The 21,131-nt window shown below is 36.3% G+C and overlaps 1 protein-coding gene across 4 annotated transcripts in view; it reads left to right on the forward strand.

Annotated features, from left to right (window-relative positions):
• Positions 1-5,392: 5,392 nt before the first annotated feature.
• LOC101392552 (dystrophin) overlaps positions 5,393-21,131 on the forward strand; it is a 760,070-nt gene continuing 744,331 nt past the window's right edge. For 2 of the 4 annotated variants that reach the window (XM_004435057.3, XM_087426760.1), the window contains exons 1-2: positions 5,393-5,531; positions 7,961-8,110. The gene's annotated coding sequence lies outside the window, so the exon portion shown is untranslated. The remainder of the gene's footprint in view (positions 5,532-7,960; positions 8,111-21,131) is intronic. The other 2 variants (XM_087426761.1, XM_087426762.1) reach the window with 2 other exon arrangements.

A 21,131-nucleotide genomic window follows, 5' to 3' on the forward strand; every position in this document is an offset into this window, starting at 1 on the left:
TTTAAATAAATAAAGGATGTCTATAGTAGAATTTTTTCTCTTATAGAGTTGCTTCTAAGTCCAAAGTCTGAGGAAAAATGGTGCTATCCCACATTCTAAAACAAGCTGCCAGCAATTGAGATCAGCCACTTCCCCCTAGGGTTTACTGAGAAGTAACAGTGGTCTTGTGTCTACTACCAGTGATTTCCAAACTCCTCTGTACCCCATGTCCCAGTCACTGTTAGGGGACTCAGGTGGGATGGGATAGTTAGCTATGAGGGGAGTACAGTGTTTGTGGTGAGGGTCAGTTCCCTCACTTTGCCCCTGTCATCTCTCTCAAGTCAAAGGAAGGGGCTTCAAGATAATCACTGAAAATAAGTATGTATGCTGCAAGAAGGGAAAAGCATGTTCTCCTTCAGCTGGATATTTGTTGAGCTGAAGAACTCCTTCACAGGTCTGTGTAGCTTTTGGAGAGAACACCCTAGGCATTCCTTTGGCTTTCCATGTCAAAGCAGGGAGATTGAAGGAGGAGCAGGAGCCACAGGTTACCCATAGAGAAGAAATCAGTGAATGGCTGTGAAATGGACTTCTTCTTCTTTTAGTTTTCAATTTAAATAAGAAGGAGGGAGAATTGTCAATCATTAATCTGAAAATGAAAAAAAGGTGGACGCAGAGATGCCAAATATGAAGTGTAAATTATTAGTTCAAAAGCAAATTTACCATGTATTATCCACCAACTCATTGTTAATGACTCTAAAGTCCATATTTCCAGCTCTCCTCTCTCCCCTGAGCTCTAGATCTTTCTATTTTTTTAACTAGTAATTTCCCCTAAATATTAGATACAATTAAATGTACTCTCAGCTGGAGTAAATACCATCTACTCAGCCAAATAATGTGGAAGCACTCCTAGACCAGATGTAATATCCTGGACAGGTAGAGAGCATAGACTCTGGACCCAGGTTACCCAGGACTGAACACTGGATTGACCACTTATTAGCTGTATGACCTTGGGCAAAATACTAAGCCTCCTTTTCTTTCGTCTGTAAATGAGGAAAGATGAGTACCCATCTCATAGTAGTAACGTGCTTGATTCAGTTGCTGCCATGTAGTAAGTGCTCAATAATTGTTAGCTACTAATACTAATCTCTCTCTTTTTATCCACAAGTGCTGTTGAATCTCCTTCTACATTTTAAACTTATCCTGTCTTCTCCTTTTCCCTTGCTACATCTTCGTGATTTGGACCTTTCTTCCTGTATCATCTGGCCTATTGTGATAGTCTCATACTTGATTCCTCAGTCTCTTCTCTTACCACCCTTCCCCACATCCATTTTCCACAGAGTAGCCAGAGTGAGCTTTGGATGAAATAAATCTTTCCCTACTCAAAACCTTTAAGTAATTCATCACCTACAGATTAAAATAAAACATTCTAGGTGCTTCATAACCCAGCATCCACCCACCTCACTAGGTTCATCTCCTGACCCTTCCTCCATAAATCTTGAATACTTCGCTAACCAATAATGTCAACTTTAGGCTTTAATGTGGGCATCCTTACTTTACATGTACAAGAGAGGCCAAAATATTTGTCATTTGTGAAAACTCATATAATCAAATACTAATTAATTCCCATGAAAATTAATGCCAAATCTTTATTGACTCTATTAATGGAAAATAAGCTGAAACATCAGGCAGATAATGCCAATAATAATATCCATTCATAATTACAAACTAAAGATAACAGTACACTGTCATTACATTATGATTTCTTTTTAAAAATTCAGAAGCAACCAGCAACTTGATAACAGCTAAAAGAAGCTGAGTCATTATGTCAGTAGTGGGAGGCTGTGCAAACTAACCAAATTTTATCCATTCTAAGCTGTACGTTTTATCACACTAACATCACTGAAATCAGGATGGGTTTTACAATCTCTGCTGGCCAGGCCACATGTGGTTTAGAAGAAAATCCAACAATAGTGAAGCCCTCTTAAGAAATGCTACATTGATACCATACTCTTGATACCACAGAGGATGGTATTGTGTGGAAAAAGACAGACGTCAATTACTCTAAAGGGAAAAGTAACATAGGAGAGTCAGGCTCTAAATATGAGGAAGTTTTAGGAAGACCTCACCAATTTTTTCACTTGTATTTTACTTTTTATGCATATGCAAGAGGAATATATGATTACTCATATCATAAATCTAAATATAAATAAATTCTATATTTTAAATATAAATAAAATCTAAAAAATATAAATAAATCTAAAAGAACAATTTCTTGGTAAAACAAAGCCTCTAAGTGAGAAGTGTCGTAGTTAATCAATAGCATTCACCATTCCAACCCATGTCCCAGTAGTGCTTAGAATGGTGTTATACGACCTTCAACTGAAGGTGTCTTTAATTTGGTGAATTACTGTAGTGCACATTGGTGAGTAAGTTAGACCATGTTTCAGGATCAGTGTTGCAAAGAATGGGAAAGATTCTTTTAAAAGAGAAGGGCATGCAAGATTGAAAATGATGGCAGAATTCATTCATTCATGCAGCAGACATTCAATAGAAAAATAAGGTGAGCCACATGTATAGTTTAAATTTTTCTAGTTGCACATTAAAAAAAAGTAGAAACAGGTGAAATAAATATATTTTATTTAACCTAATATATTAAAAATATTATCATTTCAACCTGTACATGATATAAGAAGTACTAGTGAGATGGTTTACATTCCTTTTTTTTTTTATGGTTTTTTTTTTTTTTGTGAGGAAGATCAGCCCTGAGCTAACATCCTTGCTAATCCTCCTCTTTTTTGCTGAGGAAGACCGGCTCTGAGCTAAAATCTATTGCCAATCCTCCTCCTTTTTTTCCCCCCAAAGCCCCAGTAGATAGTTGTGTGTCATAGTTGCACATTCTAGTTGCTGTATGTGGGATGCGGCCTCAGCATGGCCAGAGAAGCGGTGCCTCGGTGCGGGCCCGGGATCCGAACCCGGGCCGCCAGTAGCGGAGTGCACGCACTTAACTGCTGTGCCACGGGGCCGGCCCTACATTCCTTTTTAAAATAGTTTTATTTTTATAGTGGTTTTAGGTTCACAGCAAAATTGAGTAGAAGGTACAGAGCTCATATTTTTGTACTGAGTCTTTGAAGTCTGATGTGTGTTTTACATTACAGCACATCTCAATTCCTCTTCCAGCATTTTTTTTTTTTTTTTGTGAGGGAGATCAGCCCTGAGCTAACATCTGTGCTAATGCTCCTCTTTTTGCTGAGGAAGACCGGCTCTGAACTAACATCTACTGCCAATCCTCCTCCTTTTTTTCTTCCCCAAAGCCCCAGTAGATAGTTATATGTCATAGTTGCACATCCTTCCAGTTGCTGTATGTGGGACGTGGCCTCAGCATGGCCGGAGAAGCGGTGCGCTGGTGCGTGCCCAGGATCCAAACCCGGGCCTCCAGTAGCGGAGCGTACGCACCTAACCGCTAAGCCACCAGGCCGGCCCCTCTTACAGCATTTTAAGTGCTCAGTAGCCACATGTGATGGTGCCTACCATGTTGGACAGCACAGATCTAGACCCTCGTGGAATGCTGTAGTGACTTTGGCTTTTGCTATGAATGAACTAGGAAGCATTAGAAGAGTTTTGAGTGCAATGGTGATATAATATGACTTGGATTTCCATAGGATCTGCTGTCTTGAGATTAGACAGAGAAGAGAATGTCTCCTCATGTGCCCCAGAGCAGACTTTAACCAAGCTTTGAACAAAAGAGCAAAACTGAGTATAGACGCCCATAAATCCACTAACCAGATCTGGTTTGGGAAATGTGTGTAATTGTAGTTCTCTGAACGCCCTGTTTGCACAGGCTGTGAATAAGGCTGGCTATGTCTTAATTCCACACATGGGGATCTCTCTTCATGCTTCAAGACCCAGGTAGACCATTGTCTTCTCTGGGACGTCGCCTATGCTCTCCCCAGAAATAACTTATCCTTCTACAATACTCCATCATAGTCCTCAGTTTATATGCTTGTTTCCTCCCATGGACTCTGAGATCCTCGAGGCAAGGTACATGGCACATCTATCTCTAATCCTAATGCCAATTAGAGTTCCTGGAAATTAGTAAGGCCTCAATAAATATTTGTTAACTTGAAGCAAAAAAACAAATTAGCTAAACATCCCTCAAATGGAAACAACCCAAATGTCCACTAACAGAGAGATAAGTTTATATATTTATACAATTCGATACCGTACAGCCAGGAGAATAAACAAATTCAATTACACACAACATGGATGATTATTATAAACCATTATGTTGAGTGAGAGAGACGACACAAAAGAGTAAATACCACATGATTCCATATACATAATGTTCAATACAGGCAAAATAAAGTTGACAGAATACAGGTTACACTTGGAGGTAGTGACTGCAAGGGGCAAGAGGGGGTCTCTGGGCTTCTGATAACATTCTATTTCTTTTTCTGGTTATTTGGTGTATCCGACTTTTAAAACTATATTGAGCTATGCAGTTATATGTGCACTTTCCTGTATGTATATTATACTTCAACTAAAAGCTTACCTAAGGGATATATATCTCCCAAAAGACAACCAGAGAAAAACTTATAAATTATTTTAAGTGCAGACCTTTTTGCTCAGCTGTGTTATGATTCAATATGTAAGAATACATTTATGGCTAATTGAATAACATACAGTATATGCCTTTTTGTAATTAAAAACTTCCACTAGTACAACGTATGTTAAGTATTTTAAATCAATTTCCCTCTTTCCTCAAGGAGTATGATGAGTCAAAATTTGGCAAATCTTTTAACATGTAATAATTTAGTGTTTCTATATTAATTCTCTTGTTTTTGCTTTTACCTTACAAGTTTCCATAAAGGTGTATTTTATTTAAGCATTTTAAAACATGCAAATTCAGATTATATACTTACTCTAGTGCAGTGGTTCTCAACTAGGGGCAGTTTCGCCCCCAAGGGGATATTTGGCAATGCCTCAAGACATTTTTGGTTGTAAGAACTTGGGGAGATGTTATTGGTATCTAACGGGTAGAGGTCAGGGATACGGCTAAACCTCCTACAATGCACAGAACAGCCCCTTATAACTAAGAATTATCCAACCCTACATGTCAGTAGTGCTGAGGTTGAGAAACACTGCTCTAGTTTAATATCATAACGTTGTTGGAATTTTAAAATTAGAATTTTTGACTGATTTTAATCTCTTATATTTTAGAGATTTTTGAGATATTGAAATTGCTTTTTCAAAGTGAATAAATTTTTTCAAAAAATTGTATATTGTTACCATCTTTTAAATAGCTTCTTTTCTTGAGAGTGTGTGCCATGTTTTATTTTTCAGTTTTCTTAAAAAAAATAGTTTGAGAGATATGTTGTTTATAACAATTTTATTCTTTTTTCTTCAGGCTACAAGAACAAAAGAATATCTTGTCAGAATTTCAAAGAGATTTAAATGAATTTGTTTTATGGTTGGAAGAAGTGGATAACATTAGTAGTATTCCACTTGAACCTGGAAACGAGCAGCAGCTAAAAGAAAAACTTGATCAAGTCAAGGTAATTTTATTTTCTAAAATCCCCCCAGGGCCTACTTGTATAAAGAGTATATGAATCTATTTTTTTAATGTATTTAATCATTGATTTCCTGTCCATTAGGTTATTGATAGTTCCTCACTAGTTTTTCTCACAACTTTATTTTGTCTTAACCCAGTGTTTCCCAATGAGTATATATATTTTTAAAAGTGTGTTTGTATGTAAAATGCGTGGCAGGTTTTTTGGTTTGTTTGTTTGTTTGTTTGTTTCTTTGGTGAGGAAGATTTGCCCTGATCTAATATCCATTGCCAATTCTCCTCTCTTTTTCTTTTCTTGTGGGCCGCCGCCACAGCATGGCCGCTAACAGAGGAGTGGTATAGGTCCACGCCCAGGAACCGAACCAGAGCCTCCAAAGTGGAGTGCACCAAACTTAACCACTAGGCCCCTGGGGCTGGCCCTGCATGGCAGTATTTTTAAAACTAATTTGAAATTAATTTTAGACTTATTAGAGAATTCCACAACTCCAAGTTATTTTTAAAAACTGAGGAGAATCTTTATAGAAATGAATCTCATTTCTTAGGGAAGATCTTAATTGCTAAATCAGTCCCACAACTTCAGCCTCTAATTAAAAGCCTTCAAGTTGCCTGAAGCAATGTTTTGTTTTGGTTTGTTTTGTCTGGGTGTGGGGGGGTCATGTTGTTGGTTTACATTCTATACTGGTTGAATAGACATCCAGCTTATTCAAGTGGCTTTTCATGCCTTCCTACTGTGATATCTGCTTATTACTGATTACCTCACCTGGCTGACTGACATGCTCTGATTGTGCGGTCGGATTAACTTTCATGGTTTTAGTTTTAGGAAAGAAATTCTTTTGGATCTGTTTTACTTTAGTCCTTGAAGGAAAGGTCAAAGGGAAAAAGAAATTAACATTTAATCATCCCCTATTATGTGCTAAAGATTAGATGTATTTACATCTGCTATTTTATTAAATTTTCATATCAAACTTTCAAAATGGTTGCTATTATCCTCATTTTACAAGGTCACATAATCAAAGGGAAACAGAATTGCTTGCTCCTTTATCAAGCCCTTTATCAATGATTCAGTTGGTTTGCACATGCAAATTCGACTCCAGTGTCAACTACTTATTTCTATGAAACAAGAAATTTGTGCCTGAAGAGAGGATAAGGTATAAAAATAAAAATGTTGCTTAATTCAGTAAACAAATATTAAGCACATAGTATATGTCAGATATTGTGTTAGGTATTTGAGATTCAAAACATAAAAAGTTTATATCCATAGTTCATTATGTCATGGAAAAATGAACTCAGTCTGCTCTTGAAAATTCATCTTTCTTAAATGTATTGAGTGTCATATATAGCGATATAATTGATAACTCATTTAAGAGACATGTTTAGCGGCATTCACTTATTAATAAATATGCATTGATTTTCTTTTCCTCCTAGATATTCTAGATCAACACTGTCCAATAGAACTTTCTATGATGGTGGAAATGTTCTACATTATTTATTTCAGTAGCCACTAGCTGTATGTGCCTTTTGTACTTGAAAGGTAGCTACTGTGACTGAGTTTTTTAATTTTATTGTATTTTAATTAATTTACATTTAAATAGCCTCATGTAACTAGTGGTACTGTATTGGACACTGCAGCTCTAGATGACACAAATAAATAAAAGACAGCTATTAAAACCGTGGTGGCTTTGTAGGTCTTGGGAAAAGACATTTATAATGTGATGCTGAATGAGTAGAGAAATTCAAGGATGTGAAGAAGTCAAAAATAAGGGTTCTTGAGTGAAACTTCCCAAATTTAAATTACAACTCTGTTGCTACTTTTGTGTCCTTGGACCTGGTGATTAGCCTCTCTGTTCGTATTTAACCTCTCTCAGTTTCCTTCTATATAAGATGAAGATAATAGGATCTACTTCATAGAATTATTGTATAACAATTAACTGAAATAATATATGTGAAGAGCTTAGCACAGTCCCTGGTACCTGGTATGTTCTCAGTGTTAGTTATCTCTTAATAAGGTAATGCAGTTTCTTACTCAGTGGTAGGTTATAGCATGGAGGCTTAATACCTGAGAGGATGATGAATTTATCCAGATTGTTCTATTTCTGATCGAGGTGTGTTTTCAGGCTCTTAAATCTGTTTGAGCTGTTGCTTTAGAGCTCATCATACCATGTAACATTTTTCTCTTGGGAAAACATCTCTGAGATGAGATATTCTGGTCCTTTCTAGGATAGGCTTATCTACTTGGGAGTGGGTGTTTTCAGTCCATCAGCTCCGCGCTCTGTAGAAAACTGTTGGTATTTGAGACACCAGTGGGCCTTTGGTCAAGTTGCTTCGTTTTGATAGACTAATCAATAAAGGCAAAGACGAGGCAGTTGGAACTGTGATGTAATTCATTTTAAATGTTGTTGCATTTGTCTGTTTCAGTTACTGGCAGAAGAGTTGCCTCTGCGCCAGGGAATTCTAAAACAATTAAATGAAACTGGAGGAACAGTGCTTGTGAGTGCTCCCATAAGCCCAGAAGAGCAAGATAAACTTGAAAATAAGCTCAAGCAGATAAATCTTCAGTGGATCAAGGTTAGACATTAACCACCTCCCCTGTTGCATGTTACATGTTGCAAATGTTTGCACTTGTGTTTTTTCATGGGTGCTTACGTGGTGGGGGGTGGGGGTGGAGGGCTGGTGTGTAGATTGTTGTTTTTTTGTTTGTTTAACCTGACCGTTTGATTTGGCTGTGTGATTTGTTGTGGAAAGAATGGTGACAGTGGATGATGGTACATGAATGCCAAAGAATACACCACTATTATTTTGCATGAATCATTCTAAAGAATTAGGCTGGAAAAGGGATGAGGTAGTTAATTTAGTGGTCAGGTGTATATTAACAGTTTTTAAGCAAGATGGAGATAAATCCAGTTCAACAAGTACCATAAATCAAAATTACTTAGCCTTAACCTATTGTATAGACTGAATCAATAATTAATGCATGCTAGCCTTCTCCAAAAGGTGTTTTATTTATTTATTTATTACTTTTACTTATTAACTTAGTTACTTAACTTGTGAGTCTTCATCTTTCTACCTTGGATACTCTTTAAATCTAATATTTAAAAATGTTTATTAAATTAATGCATTCTTACTCTTTAAAATTAAGTGGTGCATATGAATTTATAATGAAAACCAACATCAAATGATCCTTCACTATTTATCAAAAGATAATGCTTATCATACTGTACTGCTGTGACAACTTTGTCATAAATCAAGTGAGCGTTTAGGTATGAATCTGCTTCTGTATTCTCTATTCTCTTCCATTTGATTATGTCTGTCCTTCAACTAGTACCACACTGGCTTAATAACAATCATTTTTTAACAGCTTTATCAAGATATAATTCATATACTATATACTTCACCCATTTTAAAGTGTGCAATTCGATGGGTTTGGTATATTTATTTTTTTAATTGGATTGGTGGTTACCAGAGGGGAAGGGGGGAGGGAGGAGGGTGAAAGGGATAATTGGGTACATGTGTGTGGTGATGGGTTGTAATTAGTATTTTGGTGGTGAACATGATGTAATCTATGCAGAAATAGAAGTACAATGATGTACACCTGAAATTTTTACAATGTTATAAACCAATGTTACTGCAATAAACAAAAAATTTAAAAAAAAAAAAAAAAAAAAATTGGGATCTGATAGTGTAAACCCTCCAACTGTGTTCTTCTTAGTCCAGATTGCCTTTGTTATTTTTGATTGTTTGGTGTACCAAATAAATTCTAGAACCAACTTGTCAATTTTTACTAAAGCCTGCCAGGAATTGTGTTGAATTTGTAGATCACTTAACATCTTTACAATATTGAGTCATCTAATCTGTAAAAAATGATACATCCCTCCATTTATTGAGATATTCTTTCATGCCTTTTTAGTAATATTTTGCAGTTTTCAGTCCAGAATACCTGCACATATTTCATTAGATTTAATCCCAGATATTTGACATTTTAATCCTATTATAATTTTTCTATTTGTTGCTGGTATATAAAAATATAATAAATTTTTGTATATTAAACACATATACAGTGTCCTTGCTGAATTTACTTATTAATATTAATAGTTTGTAGAATATTTTGGATTTTTAATGTGCGCAATTGTGTCATCAAATAGAGGTAGTTTCGCTCTTTTCAATCCTTAGGATTTTAATTTTTTTTTTTTTTACATAGACTAGGACCTCCAAAACAATGTTTAACAGAAGTAGTGATAATGGGAAGCATTGACTCATTCCCTGTCTCAGGTGTAAATCCTTCAGTAATTCATCATTAAATATGATATTTGTTGTAGGACTTTTTGTAGGTCCTCTTAATCAGATTAAGGAATTTCTTCATATTCCCAGTTTATCAAGTTTTTTATTATGAATAGGTATTAAACATATTCAAATGCCTTCTCTGCATTTATTAAAGTGATTAAATGATTTTTCTCCTTTGTGTGAATGTGGTAAAATTACAGCCTTTGGTTTTGGAATGTGAAACTACTCTGGGATACCTGAATAAATCCTATTAGTCTTGATGTCTTGTACTTTTTATAGATTGCTAGATTCAATGTTCTAATATGTTGGTTAGGATTTTTATATATTTGGTCTGTAAGTTTTTTTGTAATATCCTTCTCAAGTATTGATAGCAATGTTAGACGAGTCCTATAAAACAAGTTGAGAGGTGCTATCTCTTTCTTTTTTCTGGAAGAAATTGTTGAAGATTGGTATTATGTCTTCCTAAGTTGTTTCAAAGAATTCAATTGTAAAGCCATCTGGGCATGGAGTTATTTTTTTTGTGGGAAAGTTTTTGATAATTGTTTCAATGTCTTTAATAGATATAGGGATAATTAGAGTTTTCATTTCTTTGTGTGTCAGCTTTTGTAAGTTGTGTCTTTCAAGGAATTTGTTTCCTTGTCATTTTCTCCTTTGGGACTGTAGACTTTTTTTATGTAGCTAATGATCCTTTATATACTTTATGTAAGAATGAAAAAACAGAAAGAATGTGAGCTCTAAGTGCCTGGGTGGGTCTTGTTGACTGGGATATTGTACTCTATGTGCTAAGGCAGAGAGCTGATTCTTTTGCTGCAAGATACCTTCAAATTCTATAACGCAGTGGCCTTTATTCTGAGGTACCCGCACCAACTGCTGAGATTCTTTCCAGATACCAAGTTCAATCTCTTTAGATAAGAACCACACACTTTTTGTTTTGATTTGTGTTTATTTTTGCTTGTAGGTAAGTGCTAAGGGAAGACCATTCATTGTGTAATAGTTTTGAACTAGGGGCAAATTTCCATCTATGAACTTTCAGTACCCCAATTTTAACCTACATCTTAGCCCCAACCATCATGGCTTCTTTCAACCATATACTCTCCAAGTTCTGCCAAGGTCAGATCCCCCTGTACCTAAGGCTACTTCTCCCTTACTTTATATGTCCCCATGTATACTTTCCTCATACGTGATTTTCACCTTCCAAGGATGTTTTGAAACCTTTCATCTACTTTTGACCATAGTTCTACTACCTTGTTGAGCATATTTAATACCTGTTAATTTTGTTCTATCCAAAATACAAAGCAAATTGTAATCCTTTAAACAGGGAGCAAATCCATGCCAAGAAGATACTGCGGAACTATAATTTTCGTGTAATGTGAAATAGCTTCTTTCAAAAATGGCGCAATTGCCTCTAAAAAATTGCTTGTTATTCCTAAGCACCCAACTAAATTGAGAGGTATGAAGAAGTTATACTGAGAAAAGTTGCTGTATGTAGATGATTTGAAAAGAAAATAACAGAGACTTCATTTTGAATTGTGTCCGGTTATTTATTATATTTTTAAATTGATGATGCTGTAGTTCTCGTAACAGATCATTTACATGACTAATAAAATATTTACGAACTGAAATAAGTACCAATTTTGTGATATTAAAATCAAAATGTGTCTTTATGTCTCTATAATTCAAACAAGTAGGTATTTGAAAAAAATCCCCTTTTATTTTTATATATCAGCACTTTCTTTCAGTTATGTGAATAATCAGAGTAAAACATTTTAAGGTGAATTTTTTTCCTCCTGAAAATGTAGTTTCTTCCTTGAACGATTTCAAAATAGCCATGTAAATATATAGACACTGGCATATGGAGGGAATGTGTTTTCCTAGTAATTAAATTCTGTAGCCACATAACAATACAAATAAAATCATTCCTCATAGGAAGAGAACAAGGAGGAGAGATGCCCCAAATATTCCACAACATCTCAATACATCTTGATATCACAAAAAGGAACACAAAAATTATAATTGTAGGAAATCTGAGAGAACTATCTAAAACACATAATAGCAGCTTTGTGAATAGTGAAACATGAGTCAAGGTTTTATCTGTTCTGCAACAGAATAAAAAGCCAAATTTTTTATGATAGAAAATTAAAACTATGGACACCATATCGTGTAGACTTATATTACTATATCATCCATAATATCTGTGTCCCATCCCCAAATTATAATTTTAATGCTATGCCTTTGCCACCCAATATCATAGAATTTGGAATCATTCATTAGTCATATTAAAAATTATTTAATTGTCTCTTCTCAATCCTTATGCCACCCTATCCCTGTTGGTTTAAATTTAGGAATAGAAGACAAGTGATCAGTGCCAGATTTAGGTCAGTACACAAGTCAGTAGTTTAAAAAAAAATTAAAGAAAGATAGTCGAGATGATTAAGAGATAGTCTTGATAGTCATTAAACCTCAAATTCTCCGTCATTAGAGAAGAAATAATGGGGGACCCTTCCCACCTGTTCTCCAGCCCTCTCCTCCATCCAAAGTCTAGAGTGGATGCTATAATTGTAACTAGTAGGTCATGATTGCTGGAATACAAATATATCAATTCCTTGACACACAGTGTCTCCAAAAATATCCTACTATCACAATCTCTGGTAGCAGGTACCTTTCTCCACAGCTGACTCTCATACCCTGTATCCTGTATCTTACCACTTACCTGGGCACCTTTATGTTCCTTTACTGAATAGAGAAAACAGCGATTGGAGGTAATATAGCTATTCCTTTAAGGGAGTGGTGGACCCTATAATGGGTCCATTGCAAAACTGTTAACTTGCCTTGGCCTGGGTAACCTCTCTTTATGGCAGAGATGGAAAATGTTGCTTTAAAGCCAAATACAGGCCTTGGTTTAAATTTATGGCTACCTCCAGGTAAGGATCATAAAGTGGTATCTTCATTTTTGTCTATACATATCTTGACCTTCACAGTCTTGAATAACAATACTCTCAAGGTCCACAAAATGGGACTGTTATTAAAGCTAGCCTCTGTGTGTTTTTCTTTCTCTGTCTCACTCTATGATCTTCATACACATGTCTGACTGTTGTTTTCATCATTTATCACTCTTCATATTTCTTTGTATGTTCTCTGAACTTGTGTGTGTGTGTAGGAGATTCTCCCTCCTTTTCTACTTCTCCCCATAACTATCATTCTCTTCCTCTTTCTCTGTTATGTGTGTCTTTGCCTGTGAATTGACATCTTTCTATGTCTACCGTGAATCTCCTTTTCTTTTTTTTTTTTTAGGAAGATCAGCCCTGAGCTAACATCCATGCCAATCCTCCTCTTTTTTGCTGAGGAAGACCGGCTCTGAGCTAACATCTATTGCCAATCCTCCTCCTTTTTTTTCCCCAAAGCCCCAGTGGATAGTTGTATGTCATAGTTGCACATCCTTCTAGCTGCTGTATGTGGGACGCGGCCTCAGCATGGCCGGAGAAGCGGTGCGTCAGTGCGCTCCCGGGATCCAAACCCGGGCCGCCAGTAGCGGAGTGCGCGCACTTAACCGCTAAGCCACGGGGCTGGCCCTGAATCTCCTTTTCTATATGCATATATGTCAGTTCTCTTCTGCCCAGATAGCATATGTCTCTCCTATGCTCTCTCTCTCTCTGGCTCTTTACCTTTTAATCTCTCTTTCATCTTCTCCTGTCCTTGCCACTTTATGTCCCCTTTCTTCACTCTTCATTGCTCTTTTTACACATTATGTATAAATATGTTTTCAACTACCCATTATTTAGACCCAAAATATGTTTTATCAGTCTTTATTTTTGAATCATATTGTATGCTTCCTGTACTTAATTGAAAAGGTGGAAAGATGGAACATTCATTTTGTAGACTCAGGATTATTCAGATAGAAGGAGCATAATGAAGCTAAATTACTCACATCTTCTAAATTAGAACACTGAGTCCTAGAAAAGTTATGTGACTTATTTGAGAACACATTGTTCTCTATTTAAATATAAAAGTTATTTGAAAATAAATAGTGTTTTTTAACTTTTTAGTGAAGCTCAAGTGAGTTTTCTGTGGGTAATATGCTAGAAACAAAGAAAAAATACGGTTTCCCATTTCTTTCCATTGCTCCTTTAAAGGTGAAAACTGGGATTTCTTTTCTTTTAAAGAAACTGTATGAGAGTTTTTGCTTTGCTTTTTGCCCTTTTTGGAAAACTGGATGCTATGTTTTCGAATTATTTTCAAGAACCATCTTTGTTGTGGAGCGTTTGTGATTGTGTAACACAGGAAAACATGTTTATGTTGTTTCATAATTAGTTATATGTCTACTATTTTTGATGTTAAGTAACTTTACAGGTAGTGTATATTACACATTCCTATTAGTCATAATATATTTTCATTTTGTTGAACAAATTCTGCATCATATTTTGCCATTTATTTGTAAAGAGTAAGTTACTATTTTAATTTGTTAATGCCTAGACAGTAGAAAATAGTGCGTATAAAGACTAAAACGTTTTACAAACACAAGTAAGAAATTTTGCTGGAAAGTGAATTTCAGTTAAGTTCATCTTAATAAAAAAAATCTGATCCACTTTACCTAGAAAAAATTAGGTTTAAAAATATAGTGTATGTAGCAAAGCTTTAATATAGGAATAATTTTTGTAATATTGATAATTGTACAGGGATTGATTTCAAACTAAATCACAAAATAGGTATTATGAAAGTAAAAATGTAGTGAAACTCGTAGGCCAGACCTTCTGCAATATACAAATGACCATATCTAAATTTCCAGAAATCTGGTTCACTTTGTATTAACCTCTAATCATGTAACTTCTAAGTAGCCATCCGAGGAGTAAACATTTTAGATTTGTTCTTTTCATTTGTGTCAGGTAAATAAATGTTTGGTCTTTTTCCAGATATGTTTACCATGTAATGCCAATTATTATTAGTCACTACTATAAGAGTAAAAAAGAGAAAATTAAATCAGGCTAAAACTTGGCTTTTCCACTCTTTGCTCAAAAATGGACATTTGCTCTTATCGATTAGTTTCCTATCAAAGACCATGATTAATAGGTTGTTCGAGTAGTGACCATTCAATCCTGTCCTTAATGTGAATTATTTTTTTTTAGCTAAAGAAAAGAATCTTTACAAGAAAATGGTGTTTACTTGTTTACTATTATGGCGTATACCTGATATTTCTTGGAAATTTATCATCTAGGAAGTTTCCTTTAGTAGTTATTATTTACACCATAATATTTATTTATTCATTAAATAATTCATTCAACAAACATCTAATGAGTGACCACATGCTCTTCTAAGCATATTTTAATTAGTTCCTACCCTTGCCTTATTTAAAGGACATTCATAATTACATAGGGCTTGGCATTATAACTATTCATATCTGTAATTTATGGTTGCTGAATAGTTTGAGTCTGAGAGTTGAGTGGGGAGTAGTAATTAAAAGTTTATAACATCAGCATCCTTGACGTTCCCGCCTATAGTTTCACACTGAGCTGGGGATTCTTACTAGGTTGTGTGTCATGAGTACATCTCAGTTTGCTCTGACAGTCCTGGTTTTGCCAGTTATCCCATCATAATTTTTAGTAGCTCCCTCTTTCACTCTCATGAATGTCCCACTTTAGAAGATTAAAAAAAAATAGATATAAGGTCACCCCAGTTATGAGAACAAACATCAGGCTCTTCGAGGTGGGCCTGCCCCAGTACTCAATAACTATGATTATCATCACTGCTAACGTTCTTAGCAGCAGCAGCAGCAGCACCTCGACTCTCTTGATGCTTCAGTGAAGTTGAGGAGTTGGGATTGTCCAAGAAACCCGATTGTCATTACTGCCATGTTAATAACTCTTTAATGACAATAAGTTTATAATAATAAGTGGTTAACTTTTCAAACTATTGAAATTTCAGGCAATGCCAAGAATGTGGATCAGACATTTTACAAACAAATAAAAAGTAAATAGGAGTTGTGAGGAGGCAATTTATTGTGGTGATTAATAGTGAGGTTTATGGATTATGGATTCTACCCATTACTAGCTGTACGGTCTTCTACCCACCTTGTCCATGCTTCAGTTATAACATCCTTAAAATTCAGATACTTAAAATACTTTCCAGGTTGTGGTGAAAATTCAATGAGATAGTGCATGGGGAACGCATAACACAGTATCTGACACAGTATAATTGGTCACAAATGTTGGCTTTAATAAAAAATTATGGGTAATGTTAAAACAGAAAAACACAAAGACCAAGCACAAAATTCTTGGTGAGCCACCGTCTTTCTTTTTATTGTGGTAAGAGCACTTAACATGAGATCTACCCTCTTAAACTTTCAAGAGCACAACACATGATTGTTAACTATAGGCACTATGTTGTATAGCAGATCTCCAAAATTTTTCCATCTAAAATAACTGAAACTCTATACCCATTGAACAACTCCCATTTCTCTCTCCCTCTTGCCCCTGGTAACCACCGTTCTACTCCATTTCTATGAGTTTGACTCTTTTAGGTTTTGCATATAAGTTGAGTCATGCAGTATTTGTCCTTCTGTGACTGGCTTTTTTCACTCAGCATAATGTCCTCCAGGTGGATCCATGTTCTTGTATACGGCAAGATTTCTTTCTTTTTTAAGACTGAATAATATTCGCCATCTCAATCAAACAGTTATAAATATGACTCTTGGAGAGAAAGCTGAAATATGTGTCACCATTATGAATCCAAGAGCTGAAAGAAAAGAGAGTTAGGTCCTAATGGAAGGCACAGAGGATTTTCAGCCAGTGCTGTCCCATTCCACTGATCTCATTATTCTCATTATCTATGACCAGCTAACGTTTCAGATAAAATGTGTTGGAAATTGATGGATTTTTCTCCTCACATTGGCTATGAAGTTCAAGTAGTCCATCATTGTTTTCGAACACCAACATTTTCATGTTTGCAGTATGAGCATAATTTAAGATGACCTTTTTAACCCTGAGCATCTTTGCAATCAATCTACTTACCTGACTTTAACTCAGAAATCCAGACAGAGCATAACTGAATCTCCACATTGCTTCCCTGCCCTCTTCCCCTACCTCCATTCTTATTGTTGGTTTCCCTGTTTTGGTGGAGTGATGACAAACCGTTTGTAGAAAGTTTCACTGGAACCAGATAATGTTCTATTAGGAAACCTCAACCTAACACTAGATGATTTGTTCATTTCAATGCAATACTATTTTTAAAAATATGAACAAATAAAAATCCAGTGTGTGTTTTAAAACACTGTACTTGTGTAACAACTCATTTCCATATTAAAATTTTAGTTTTCCACTATATACATACTGGCAATGTGCACTGAGTATGAAAATTTGTCATTTAAATATGCTGTGGACCAGACTTTATTAAAAGGTAAACTAATTTCAGATTAAAAACAGATGTGACTATTCTTGGCAAACTTTCTTCCTTGTTCACAATGAATTTAAATTGTAGAAAAGTATGATGATCATAAAAAGAAAAAAGAGAAAAATATCATAACTCTGACCTTCAGTGTAACATTTTTGAAGTAAGTCCTTTAATAGTCCAAAGATGTTTGCCCTATAGCAATGAATTTTAGAAAGAAAAAGAAGTGATATCAAAAGAGGTCTTGCTAATATGAAAAGTTGTTCCTTTTGTTTCTGCAGTGCCTTTGCCTTGGAATGACTAGATTATATAGTGTTAACCCTGAGACTAGAGGGGTTGCCTTTGTTTCTAATAATTTTTTTTTTTTTTTTTGTGAGGAGATCAGCCCTGTGCTAACATCCGCCAATCCTCCTCTTTTTTTGCTGAGGAAGACGGCCCTGGGCTAACATCCGTGCCCATCTTCCTCCACTTTATATGGGACGCCGCCACAGCATGGCCTGCCAAGCAGTGCGTCGGTGCGCGCCCGGGATCCAAACCAGCGAACCCCGGGCCGCCGCAGCAGAGCGCACACACTTAACCGCTTGCACCACCAGGCCGGCCCCTGTTTCTAATAATTTAATAATCCTGAAGTAGCATTAGATGGAAGGTTTCATATACCAACTCCTTAAACTGAGATTGAAAAACAAATGAAGATTAAACCTGTATTTAAGAGTACAGATTGTAAATTCTAACCCAGTTTTGTTTATTACATCACATGCAAATCCAGTAAGTAATGCAAAACTAAAATAACAGTGCTGTTTTTACAAAAGGTCAGAATCATACCAAAAATGAACTTTTCTGTCACATCTTTATACTTATACTGCAAGATATGTGAGTTCATTTATGTACCTAAAAGAATTTAATACTAAATCTTGACTACTGCATACATGTCAGCTGGCCCCTAGTGCTTCAAACCCTAGAAAAGGGAACCTGAATGCTACATTGGTTGATGTGTTCCGTATTTGTCGTAGACCACCTGCCAGGGCTTATAACAGATCTGTAATGGGTTTCTTACCTTTTATTGTGTAGAAAATGGATTGATAGATTAGGCTTAAGGCCAGTGAGCCATGGAACCCCAGGTTTGTGGGAAAGAGTTTATCACTCTTTGATGTTATTTCTGTCTCGTGTCAGCCGAGAAGGATGAGCTAGATTATCCGAGAGTAAGCTGGATGCCAAAATCAGACTTCCTCTCATTTATCCACCTTATAGTTCAGGGCAAGGCCACTGTATGGGTTATGAAGGGGCTGATAAGGGCCAAATTTTGTTTGCTGCCTTTTAATCTGCTTCTTATTAATTATATAAGACATCAAAAAGACATTTCATTGTTTGTCACTAGAGAAAATCAATCTGTTTTGCTGTAGAAGTAAAAGTATTTGACCTGAATGGTGCAGTTATAATTTGTGAACAGTTTCAGTTATCACTGGGAAAAGTATAGTCCATCTTTGGCATGATTGGCCAAGTGTGGAGGAAAAGAGATTGACCAGGAAATGGGCCAGAAATCAAAGTCATCGCAAGGATATTTTGAGAAAACTCCATTTGTCCTGATAGCTGCAATCTATAGGCAACCTGTGACTGATGATTATACCTTAACCATAGTCCAAAAATAAATTTTTTATGAAGGTGACACATTCTGCCTGTTCATGATGTGGGTGACATCAACAATTTTGAATAGGGCAATAATTCTTAGACTTATTTAGACGTTTATAAAAGAATGAAAATCTGCAACTCAATCACAATTTAAATGACTGCTGTGAAGATTGATTTTAAAGATTTTATTTATTCATTTTTTTCCCCCCAAAGCCCCAGTAGACAGTTGTATGTCATAGGTTCACATCCCTCTAGTTGCTGTACGTGGGACTCGGCCTCGCGTTGGACGGAGAAGTGGTGCCTTGGGGCGTGCCCGGGATCCGAACCCGGGCCGCCAGCATCAGAGCGCACGCACCTAACCGCCAAGCCACGGAGCCGGCCCTATGTGAAGATTGATTTTATTGCTGCTAGTACTGTTGTTACAAATCCTAAACCAACACAGTTATCTCCTTGATGCTGCATTATTGTTTTGTTTATATCAGTGATGTGTATCTTTCTGCTAGAATCATTGATGATGCTGGTGAAGGGAGAGAGAAAAATTAGTTTTCCAGTGCTGTATAGGTATTCATTCACTGGTGACAAATAAAAGACAGCCCAGGAAACAGGACAATTAATAGAAAAGACACTTTATGGTTAAGATTTTATAGGATTTGAGAGTAGATGAGAACAATTATTAAGTACTAAAATAATTAAGAGAGATGTTGACATTAACATCTTCAATTGTTTATACCGAAACTGGAATGTGATACAATTAAAGAATCACTTCTTTGAGTGAAGAATCAGTTTTCTTAAGATACCCCTTTCCAATTTCTCACTTAGTTCATACGTAGTTCCTTCTGAATGTGACCTCAAATATTGTAATGGTTTGTGTAGTCACTGTCTCTGCTCCATCTTCCCACCCTCCACACCTCATCTCAGTACTGGAAAGATCACTAAATTTGCAGTTAATCACTTAGTCACAATGTAAGTTCACCATTCACTAGCTCATAACTATGGGCCACTTATTTAATCTTTTTTGGCTTCTATTGCCTCATTTTTACAGTGGTGATGCATTACGAGGCTTGTTTGCTCATCCCGCAGGGTTCAGTGAGGAATGAAGGACACAATGTACACTATAATATTTTGTTATGAGGAGTTAAATTGTGGTTACTATTACAAGGTAGGTATCATAAAATTCTAATACCGGTGGTAAGGAAGAGGATCTATGTGCCATCATGTAGCGCAGCATTTCTCAAACGTTAATGTACACATGAATCACTTAGGGATTTTGTTAAAACGAGGTTTCTGATTCAGTGGGTCTTGTATAGCATCAGAGCTTCTGCATTCTCAGCTGCCTTCTAGGTGATGCAATGCTCTAGGCCTTGGTTCACACTTTAAGTAGCAAGGATGTAAAGGATGGCTGTCAAGAATCTGTGTGTTAGTTGACCACAAGTCCTGTTCATTGCAATAGTTAGACAGTGTTTTCTGAGATACTGGTGAGGCTTTTTCTAAAACTTTTGTCTCTTGGTATGCGTGAAGCACATCCATCCAACCCCAGAGGATACATAGGCAACTTCGACAGAACATATGAGCACATGAAACTTCTTTATATCTTGGAAACAGAGCCCTTTGGGGCATTCATAAGCCAGGTATGCCCTTCTCATATGCCCTGTGCTTTCAGATCCATTCCAGTTTTTCCCCCTTCTATGTTGTGTATTGCAAGAGGATGACCTCTGCCCACCTTATTGCCCAGGCTTCCTTGCCCACCAGCTTCTGGATAGATTTAGCCAGTGGGGGGCATTGGCAGGAAACTGGAGAGCAGGAGGAGGGGAGAAGTCAAGGTGTTTCTTCCCCTCCTTCACTACTTTAGGCAATGGCTGATACGGTGTATGTAGCCAATAAATACTAGCTGCTATTAAGTCTTCTAATAATGACCTTCTAAAATCCCTTCTTCAATGGTTACCTCCATAAGTTTGCTATGAATTTTTGTACAGGTGTTTTTGCAATGCATTGAGCCTGTCTTCAGTTACACATTCATTCAAAATTAGCATTTTTAAAGATTTAGGACTCTGGCATTATTTAAGAACTCTTAACCTAGCCTTACTCCCATTTCTGGCCTTCCCCTAGATATCAGTTATCTAGTGCTACAAAAGTGTTATGTAAAACCCCCTAAAACTTACTGACTTAAAATAATAACCGTTTACAATTGTGCACAGTCTGTGGGTCAGCTGGGCTGTTCTGCTGGTATAGTTCAGATGATCTTGCTGGGGCTCATTCAGGCATTTTCAGTCAGCTGATGGGTTGACTGGGGGTTGGCTTATCTAGG

Source organism: Ceratotherium simum, chromosome X, assembly GCF_057802395.1.
Source record: "Ceratotherium simum simum isolate JZ-2026a chromosome X, ASM5780239v1, whole genome shotgun sequence".
NCBI lineage: Eukaryota > Metazoa > Chordata > Mammalia > Perissodactyla > Rhinocerotidae > Ceratotherium > Ceratotherium simum.